Genomic DNA, 11290 nt, shown 5'->3' with positions numbered 1-11290 from the left:
CGTGGTCAACCGCTCCAGGGTTAGGCGAGACGGGGGCCCTGGGGGTAGCAATCCCACCGGAGCGTCGCACCGGGCCCTCATACATGCGGGGAGGTGTTGTGGCATGTCTGAAGAGGCGGCACACGTCTCCGGGGTGTGGCCCCCTCACGGACGGCGCCGCCGCCAGCACGTGGAGGGGGGAAACGGCCGCGTCGGGTCTACACGGACGGGATCTTGCTGTTGGTTTGGCCCGGATGTTGCTGCCAGGTGTTCCTATGGGTTGACCTAACACAACCGGGTGGAGAGGGTACTTGGTCAAAGCACGTCCGTGGGAAGTCAAAGGGCTAGATCTCGTGGTCAACCGCTCCAGGGTAAGGCGGGAAGGGGGCCCGGGGGTAGCAATGCCACCGGAGCGTCGCACCGGGCCTTCATACATGCGGAGTGGTGTTGTGGCATGTCTGAAGAGGCGGCACGCGTCTCCGGGGTGTGACCCCCCTCACGGACGGCGCCGCCGCTGGCACCTGGAGGGGGAAACGGACGCGTCGGATCTACACAGAGGTGATGTAGCTCTGGAGTTGGCCCGGATGTTGCTCCCAGGTGTCCCTCTAGGCTGACCTAACACAACCGGGTGGAGAGGTCCACTGGTCAAAGCCCATCCGTTAGAAGTCAAAGGGCTAGATCTCGTGGTCAACCGCTCCAGGGGTTAGGCGGGACAGGGGGCCGGGGGGTAGCCATGCCACCGTAGCGTCGCACCGGGCCCTTATACATGCGGGGTGGTGTGGTGGCATGTCTGAAGAGGTAGCACGCGTCTCCGGGGTGTGGCCCCCCTCACGGATGGCATCGCCGCCGGCACTTGGAGGGGGAAACGGACGCGTCGGGTCTACACGGAGGTGATGTGTAGCTGTGGGTTTGGCCCGGATGTTACTCCCAGGTGTTCCTATGGGCTGACCTAACACAACCGGGTGGAGAGGCTACCTGGTCAAAGCACGTCCGTGGAAAGTCAAAGGGCTAGATCTCGTGGTCAACCGCTCCAGGGTAAGGCGGGACGGGGGCCCGGGGGGTAGCAATGCCACCGGAGCGTCGCACTGGGCCCTCATACATGCGGGGTGGTGTTGTGGCATGTCTGAAGAGGCGGCACGCGTCCCCGGGGTGTGGCCCCCCTCATGGACGGCGCCGCCGCCCGCACTTGGAGGCGGGAAACGGATGCGTCGGGTCTACACGGAGGTGATGTAGCTATGGGTTTGGCCCGGATGTTGCTCCCAGGTGTTCCTATGGGCTGACCTAACACAACCGGGTGGAGAGGGTACCTGGTCAAAGCACGTCCGTGGAAAGTCAAAGGGCTAGATCTCGTGGTTAACCGCTCCAGAGTTAGGTGGGACGGGGGCCCGGGGGGTAGCAATGCCACCGGAGCGTCGCACCAGACCCTCATACATGCGGGTGGTGTTGTGGCATGTCTGAAGAGGCGGCACGCGTCTCCGGGGTGTGACTCCCCTCACGGACCGCACTTGGAGGGGGAAACAAACGCGTCGGGTCTACACGTAGGTGATTTAGCTGTGGGTTTGGCCCGGATGTTGCTCCCAGGTGTCCCTCTGGGCTAACCTAACACAACTGGGTGGAGAGGTCCGCTGGTCAAAGCACGTCCGTGGGAAGTCAAAGGGCTAGATCTCGTGGTCAACCACTCCAGGGTTAGGCGGGACCAGGGCCCTGGGGGTAGCATTGCCACCGAAGTGTCGCACGGGGCCCTCATACATGCAGGGAGGTGTGGTGGCATGTCTGAAGAGGCGGTACCCGTCTCCGGGGTGTGTCCCCCCTCACGGACGGCGCCGCCGGCGGCACGTGGAGGGGGGAAACGGACGCGTCGGGTCTACACGGAGGTGATGTAGCTGTGGGTTTGGCCCGGATGTTGCTACTAGGTGTTCCTATGGGCTGACCTAACACAACCGGGTGGAGAGGTCCGCTGGTCAAAGCACGTCCGTGGAAAGTCAAAGGGCTAGATCTCGTGGTCAACCGCTCCAGGGTTAGGCGAGACGGGGGCCCTGGGGGGTAGCAATGCCACCGGAGCGTCGCATCGGGCCTTCGTACATGCCAGGCGGTGTGGTGGTATGTCTAAAGAGGCGGCACACGTCTCCGGGGTGTGGCCCCCCCTCACGGACGGCGCCACCCCCGGCACTTGGAGGGGGTAAACGGACGCGCGGGGCTACACGGAGGGTTTTTTGCAATGGGTTTGCCCCGGACGTGTGCGGTAACGGTGCAGTGTGAATATTATTGAAGACTCGGAGCGCGAGAAAACCATGAGTCGTGAAGGGATAGCTAGCCCCCGATGGCCCTGGACCACACCGGAGGGGGGAAATGGCCGTGTCGGCAGCCTTGGGTAGGGTCTTGTGCTGGGTTAGGCTATTTGATTTAAAAAAATAGTAGTAGATTTATTTTAAAATTTTAAATTTGTTGCTAAAAAAATTGAAAAAATGTATGCCTACGGCTAAGCCGTCGGCATAGGTGCCATGTGGTGTCGTCACCTCTGCCGACGGCTTAGCCGTCGGCATACTCCGCCTTATCCATCCGCGGGGTGCCCCCCTCCACTCATTCCTCATCTCCTCCCCGACCCCGATCCCGCCCCCCACCCCGACCCGCGCCGCCGCCGCCGCATTCGGCCCTGCCCCTTGCCGCCGCCCACTCCACCCCGCCCCCTCGCCCCTGCCGCACTCTGCCCGCCCCCTGCCGCCGCCCTCCCACTCCACCACACCCCCTGCCGCCGACGCCGCACTACGCCCCACCCCCTGCCGCCGCCCTCCCACTCCACCCCAACCCCTTCCGCCCCCGCCTCCACACCCGCGTCACCGCTGTCTCCACCTGCCGTCGCCCCGACCTCCTCCCGACCCCACCGCCGCCCCTACCTCTTCCCGAACGCGCGCCGGCCGAGGCTCCTGCCGGCCCGCGTCCCTGCCCGACCAGCCCTGCTGGTAGCGGCGGCAGGTGCCCCTACTTCTTCGGCCGGCCCCGACCCTCCCGTCCCCGGCCGCCCCTGCCTCACCAGCTCCTCCACCGCCGCCCCCTGCCACGCCCCTCTCGGTGAGCTACCAAATATTTTTATCATTTTTTGCATTTCTTTGCTACTGTTGGATGGATGAATGGATGCATGGATGGATGTTGGATGTTAGATTGTTAGGTTAGATTTTGGATGCTAGGTTGTTAGGTTGATAGATAGGTGAATGTTGGATGTTAGGTTGTTAGGTTGCATTATTTTTATCATGATGATCTTGTCATTTGAGATGTGCTCCAAAATTGGTATAAGATGAGTGGTTATTTTTATCATGATGATCTTGTTGAAAAAATTGAACCGGACAAAATTTGACACTTGACGAAATATGATTTTCTTTCATAGTTTTAAGTGTCAATGCTTAACGTTAAGTAGCTATGTGAGATGTGCTCAAAAATTGGGATATGATGAGTGGTTATTTAATCATGATGATCTTGCTAAAAAATTGAAGGACAAAAATTGACACTTGACGAAACATGATTTTTTTTTTCATAGTTAAAAGTGTCAATGCTTAATGTGAGGTGAGATGACCTAAATTTTTATCACTCGGTGGAATTAACAAGATTTGTGGTGTTCCATCTTCGTGGAGTGATCGTCGACGTTGGAGGTGTTGGTCCACGATCGTCCCTCCTTTGATCGACTACATCCTCTACATCGGAGGGTGAGCACAATTCCATGACCTCGTCCACTTTTTTTCCATGTCAGTAGATTAAATTTTCACATCAAGTCGCGTAACCTAGGCGTCCCCCGTCCGAAAGGGTTGCATCGATAAATATGCATTCAATTGCATATTTATCACCGCAGCTCTTTCGGATTGTCCAGCGCTTTCCACGGACAGCCCGAGGATGTGTAGATTGGGTACGTTGTTCATGCTCTACCCCGTTCCCTGTTGTTCTCCTAATGCACATTCTCTCGGCATTTTTCCGAGACGTGTATTTGGAGAACAGCGGGGAGGTGCTGCCCAAATTTTGTCTCGGAATGGGGTAGAGCATGGACAACGTACTCAATCTACACATTCTCGGGTGGGATTAGGACCCATCTTTACCTATTAGAGATGTTGGTGGATTAAATGTTGTTTCTCGTCAACCCTATAAAAAATAAAATATTGATGTGAGTAGTTTAAATGAATCTTTAATTTTGTTGTGTGGCTTCCAATAAAGCAGAGAGGGGAGATAATCAATGGATGTATAGTGGGTTTTTCCGTCGGAATCAAGTAACAACAGAGTGGGTCGAGAAAACTGATGTGTTTTTGAAAGAGATATTCCGTAGTCCAATGAGGATTGTGCCAGAATGCCCGTGTGCCAAATGTAAGAGACGTATGCGCAGAGATAAGAGTGAGATGACTAAGCACCTTCGCACGCATGGATTTATACCCAACTTTAATATGCCGATAAACTTTGCCCAGCGGGACCATGGTAGAGAGGAGGTGATACGACAACGTGTCACTGGTTATGAGGACGATGGTGTTAGAGACATACTAGATGATGTCTTTGCTGCACAGCTGACACCTCCATCACATTCAGCGAATGAACCGGAGGAGCCGGAGGAAACCGCAAAGGCCTTCTTGGATATCTTGGCCTCGTCAAAGAAACCTCTTTATGAGGGTGCCAAGCTCTCTGTGCTGGATGCCATCTCGCAACTGATGGCGGTCAAGGCTGAGTATGGCTGTAGCCGAGGTTGCTTCGAAGCATTTCTGGGAGTATGGGCTAACAGCCTGCCTGAGGGCCATGAACTGCCGAAAACCATGTATGCTACAAAGAAAATCATGAAGGCCCTCTCCATGGATTATGAGAAAATACATGTTTGTCCAAAGAATTGCCTTTTCTTTAGGCATGAGTATGCGAATGACAACTACTGTAGGAAGTGTGGTTCCTCTCGGTATATTGAGGTGGTCGATGAGCATGGTCAGAAGCAGCAGCTAAAAATCCATGTGAAGGTTCTTCGGTATCTTGATTTTATAAAAAGACTGTAGCGCCTTTTCATCACCGAGGAGTCTGCCAAAATGATGAAGTGGCACAAGGAAGGAAAAAGGTACAATCCAAAAAAAATTGTACATCCATCAGAAGGTGAAGCATGAAAGTCATTCGATATAGAGTACCCGGAGGAAGCAGCCGAGGCTGGGAATGTCAAAATTGGTATATCAGGTGATGGGTTCAATCCATATGGTATGTCGTCTAATCCATACAGCTGTTGGCCCGTATTTGTTATTCCGCTCAATCTCCCCCCGGCGCCATAATGCAACACAAGACCATGTTCCTGTCGCTTATAATTCCGGGGCCTGAATATCCGGGGAAGAATTTGAGTGTGTTTATGCAGCCGTTGGTGGATGATTTGCACCATTCTTGGTACTTCCCGGGGTTGACATACGACCGGCATCTGCAGAAAATTTTCTTGATGAAAGTTTGGCTATGGTATTGCATGCATGACTTTCCCGGCTATGCCCTGTTCTGCGGATGGTGTACAAGTGGGAAGATGCCTTCCCAGTGTGCATGCAGGCCTTGATTTTCATTTGGCTGAAGAAGGGTGGCAAGTAAGTCGCCTTTGACCTGCATCGACAGTTCCTCCCTCCAGACCATCCTGATAGGAAGACAAGAAGAATTTCACAAAAGGCAAAGTTGTCCATGAAGTAAACGAGATTCCAACTTTTTCTGGTGCGGATGTGCTTGCTCAGCTGAAAGCTCTTAAGCCTGCCGGCGAAGGGAAAGGCAAGGCAAAGCCAAAGCCAAAGGCGATGACGAGGGCGAGGGCGAGGGCGAGGGCAAAGGAAAAGGCAAATGGAAAAAATGTTTTGAAGGATATGGTGAGACGCACAACTGGACTCACATTACCCCCTTCACGCAACTTCCCTATTTTAAGGACCTCAAACTTCCATACAACATCGACGTGATGCACACCGAAAAGAATGTCATAGAGTCCCTTTTTCGCACGATCCTCAACATTCCTGATAAGACAAAGGATAATGTTAATGCTAGAGTCGATCAACAGAATATTTGTGATAGACCACGTCTACACATGCAGCCTCCCATAGGCAGTCAAAAATCTTGGTTCAAGCCAGATGCTGACTTCGTACTTAAAAAGGATCATAAGATGGAGGCATTCAAGTGGCTGAAACACGTCGTGAAGTTCACTGATGGTTATGCGTCGAATATAAGTAAGGGGGTCAATCTTTCAACGGGCAAAGTGACCGGGCTCAAGAATCATGACTATCATGTATGGATTGAGCGGATTATGCCGGTGATGGTTTGGGGCTATGTTCTCGAGCGTTTCTGGCGTGTGCTGGCAGAGCTAAGCCATTTCTTCCGCATGCTTTGTGCTAAAGAAGTATGTCCTAAGATGATAAAAGAAATGCATAAGAAGGCGCTGGAGTTGATATGAAGCTAGAGAAGATCTTCCCGCCAGGCTTCTTTACTCCGATGACACATCTCATTTTGCACCTCGCGAACGAGGTATTGTTGGGGGGCCCTGTGCAGAATCGTTGGCAGTACGGCCCTGAGAGACAGAACAAGCATCTGAGACAAAAATGTGGAAACAAATCTAAGATTGAAGCTTCCATAGCTGAGGCAGTTATCCTAGAGGAGGTGGCAGACCTCAGGACAGCGTACTATCCGGACCATGTTCCCACGCTGCACAATAAGGTGTCTCGATACAATATAGAAGAACCCAAGTATAAACCCAGGCTGCCCCTATTCAGCGGGCAAGGTGGCAGGGTTGGATGCTCGACACCCTATATCATGCCACAAGATGAGTGGGAGGATGTCATGCTCTATATCTTGCACAACATCAAGGAAGTTGAGGATGAACGGATGAGGTAATACCTTTGCACCATTCTTGTAGTCAATTCATTATGTTCACTTTGCCTCGTTCTAATACTGCTTTTCTTATTTTAGTCGATTCGTTGATGAAGAGTGGACAGGAATGTTGCCTCCTACTGAACCGGAGGCACTTGCTCTTCTTCGAAAGGGTCACGATGGAAGGAAAAAATTTGTTGCGTGGTTCATGGAGAAAGTAAATTTTCACACTTCCCTATTACCCAATTGACCCTACAATTCCAATTAAACTCATGCACCCTATAATTTCAATTAAACTTGTAGGGAAAAGATCCGAACACATCAATGGATGAAGAATTGAGATGGGTTTCCATGGGTTTTAACAGTCGGGTCATGACATGCGAAAAGTATGATGTGAATGGGTATCGCTTCCATACAGAGGAGCACCAGAACAGTCAGCCTGATCCCAAAACTATAAATACCGGAGTCTTCACCGAAGGAGATAATAAAGTAGATTACTACGGAAGGGTAGAAAAAATATAGGAGCTTACATTCAAACGTGGCCGCGAACCCCTAAGTCTCACTGTGTTCAAATGCCGATGGTTCGACCCCAAAAAGGGTCTGAGACATACGCCTCCTGTTGGTTTAGTTGAAGTTAAACCATCAATCGTCTATGCCGAAGCTGATCTCTTTATCGCCGCTACCCAGGCCACACAAGTATATTATCTGCCTTACCCATGCCAGAAAGAGTACCTAAAGGTTTGGGAAGTTGTGTTTAAGGTGTCGCCACATGGTAAGCTACCGGACCCGAAAAATGATGATTACTACAACATAAACCCCATGACATACAAGGGAGTGTTCTTCCAAGAGCAACATGATGACGTGGTACGAAACAAGGACAATGATGACTTGGGTTATGTTGACCTGGACCCAAACGATGACGACGCACGGATTGATGGTGAGGCAGTTGTGAATCAAAGAGACATAATTATGCTTGAAAAGTTAAATGAAGACGCTGACGATGAGGAAGAGCCTCCACCTCCGTCAGACAACGAAGAAGATATGCGTGATAGTGATGACGCGACCGGTCGACAAATAGATTACAATAGTGATGATTCATATGGGTTCTAGAAAATGTAAGTTCTCTGTTATTAATGTTCTTTTCTGTATGCTTAATGTGCTCTTCTGTTATTAATGTTCTTTCATGTATGCTTGTTTATTTGATATCCTTACTAATTGTTTATTCTCTTCTCAATGCAGGTTTGCTAATCATGGGCAAGTCCAGTGGCGCCAGTTTCCTCAGTAAATTCAAAGGACTTACTCGGAGTGGACGATCCCACAAGGTCCCCCCCGACTATGCGACGATGACACCTCACAGGGAGGTGGAGGGGTCGGGGGAGGAGACCGTAGAGGAGGAGGGGGTGGGGGAGAGCCCCTAGAGGAGGAGGAGGTGGGGGGAGCCCCTAGAGGAGGAGGAGGTGGGGGAGAGGCAGGGGGTCAAAAAACTCCGGGCCGTGTCTGAAATAGGGGGGTCTTCTTCGATGCCCTCCTATACTGAGGCACCTTCTGAGTCTGAGGAGGAGGAGTATGTTCCTCAGGAGGAGGAGGGCGAGGAGGAGGAGTGCGAGGAGGAGGGCGAGGAGGAGGGTGGTGGAGGGGAGGGTGAGGAGGAGGTTGACCTCGAGTTGTGGGGTGACTTGCCGTCGGGTGCTCCGAAGGGGTGGCTGCGTGGTACTGCAGAACTACCTACGCCACCTTCTATCGAGGCCAACAAGTGGCTCGTTGAACCCAAGGGGACAGAGTAAGTGCCTCTCAATCATTTTTTGAACACATGCCAACATTTTCTTAGTGTACACATGCTAATTCTTTGATTCTTTTGCAAGAACTGGATCCTTCACGGACAGGGCCATAAACCGAACGGCCTTATCACTGTCCTATTGAAGGAGTTTTGGCCGCGCCTATTCTGCCCGAGGCCAGACAGGGACCCACAGCTGCGGGTTTTGGCCACGAGCTGGGCCCACTACGAGGCTTGCAGCCACGCGGAGTACGAGACGGCCGCTAGGGCCGTGATCACCAAATTTTGGGTAAGTTCTCTTCAGAATCACTTGTCTTCAGTTTCGTTCATAGTTTATCATCCAATAACTCAATGCATGCTTTGTTTGCTTCTGGTTTTATGCATGATTGCAGCAATTCTATAGAGTTCTTGATGAGCACAAGGCCAGAGCTGACGTGGTCTTGCTAGCTGCGACGAAGAAGAAAGCTCGTCAGTTGCAGTACGAGGTGCGCTGGGTTGCCGTCTCGCACTTCTACCACACCTACCTTCATCAAAAGATGAGAAAAAGTGAAACGCGGAAGCAAGGACTTACCTTGAACAGGGAGCAGTACATGAAGGTAATATTAGAGACTTTTCATTCCAACATATAAGCAGTCAATATCATCGTTTCGTGCTCACATGTCATGCTTCCATTATGTAGGTTATTCCTCCTTGGTGCTTTGGAAAGGATGATGGATGGGCGCGTTTGGTGGATAGGTGGCTCGGCGAGGATGCAGAGTTTGCTGCCAAGAGCAGCAAGGCCCGTGCTAACCGTGGAAAAGACGGGACACACGGCCAAGGAAACAGGAACCACTGGGGCTTCAAGGCCATGAAGGTATATCTATATGCATGATGCATTTTTGTTCTTCTTTTTACTTTCATGTTCTTATGTATGGCTAACTTCTGCGCCGACGTTGCAGGAGGACAAGTTGAAGAGGCCGCTCTCAGACATTGAGTCGTGGAAGCTGGCCCGCGAGCGGAGTGATCGCAAGGACGGCGAGAAGCTAGTACTATGACAAGACTGGGGAGCACCTGAAGTCTTACACTCAGCAGTTTCAGAGGTTGCATCCGGATGTTCCTGACATCGCCTAGTCTCAGATTGACGACACAGCGGTGGTGGCCATCAAGGGGAAGCCCCATGGCCGGTATCCGTGTTTCAATGTCTTTATCACTCCTTTCGTCTCGTACACACGGCTTTGGGCTACCAACCCGAGCCCGTTAGAGAGTATGGGGCATTCGCAGCCTCCCTTAGCCCGCCAGCATGCTGTAAGTACTTCCCTTTATCTTCTTTCTCTCTAACTTTCTCAGTTTATTTTCAGCATTGCTCACTTAGAAACAACCTAAATTTTGTAGGCATATAAGGCCTTTGTCGAGCATAGGAATCTCGAGGTGCAGGAGTACTTGCAACGAGTGAAGGAAAACGATGATTACAACTGTCATATGATGACGGTTAGTTTGGCCCTCTTAAAACCAAGCTAAATTTTTGCACTTTCATTCCTTCTGACCTTCTAGTTTGCTTGTTTAACTAACATAAAGGCTATGTTGGCGTCTTGGAGTAACCGCACGGATCCACCACAAATGGGACCCCCACCACCACCTGCAGGAGAACCCCCACACGTGCCCACGTTCGATGAGTGGGTGGCACTAGGCAGTGATAGTCCGGTTAGTTCATTTTCCTAACTACTGACAAACTAGTTCTCATTCATTCAACACTATCATATCATATTTACCGTTAGAATCTTCTCTCAAACATGTAGGGGACCGGTGGCTCGACTCCTACTTCGTCGACCCCTGTCACTCCGATCTGGCAGAGTGGTGCTGGTCTTGGCGGTGGCGGTTTTGGTGGAGGTGGTCTTGGCGGTGCCGGTTTTGGCGGTGGTGGTCTTGGCGGTGGTGGTTTTGGCGGCAGTGGTCTTGCCTGATGTCGTTGATGATACTCGTGCATCTGGCCGTCGTGCCATACCTTTCATGTTCCTACTTGTTAGTTTCTTTAGAAGACGATGTTCCATGTCTTGCAAATCTCTATGTTCATGAAGTTTCGCCGATGATGATCTTTAGATGTTTAACTTGAGTATGTTTAAATGATGATGATCTTGAGTATCTTTAGATGATGAACTTGATGATGATCTGTCATATTTCTATGTATATATATTTTCCGGTTTGAAATGCTGTCGAAATGAGTTGAAACAAAGAAAACAGAAAAAAAACACAGATCTAGCCGTCGGCATAGCTATGCCCAGGAGTGCCCAGCGATTGCCACGTGGCAGAGGTATGCCGACGGCAAAGCCGTCGGCATACCTCTGCTGCCAGGAGCTCCCAGCTGCTGCCACATGGCACAGGTATGCCGACGGCTTTGCAGTCGGCATAGATTTTCATCTATGCCGATGGCGAAGCCGTCGCCATACCTGTGCCACATGGCAGCACGCGATTTGTCGGCCCGTTTGACGGCACCGTCGACTGCCGTCAGCTGAAAATCATTGCCGACAACTTATATATGCCGACGGCCGTACGGAGACCGTCGGCATATATACCTATGCCGACGGCTTTCCTATGCCGACGGTCTAACACATCTACGCTGACGTGATCTACGCCGACGTGTGTATGCCGACGGGGGCCGTCGGCATAGATCTAAGCCGACGGCATTGGTGCCTATGCCGACGGCCAGCGGCCGTCGGCATAGAGGGGCAGTCCGGT

The sequence above is a fragment of the Triticum aestivum genome, chromosome 2D, assembly GCF_018294505.1.
Source record: "Triticum aestivum cultivar Chinese Spring chromosome 2D, IWGSC CS RefSeq v2.1, whole genome shotgun sequence".
Taxonomy (NCBI): Eukaryota; Viridiplantae; Streptophyta; class Magnoliopsida; order Poales; family Poaceae; genus Triticum; species Triticum aestivum.
This window is presented reverse-complemented; position numbering follows the sequence as displayed.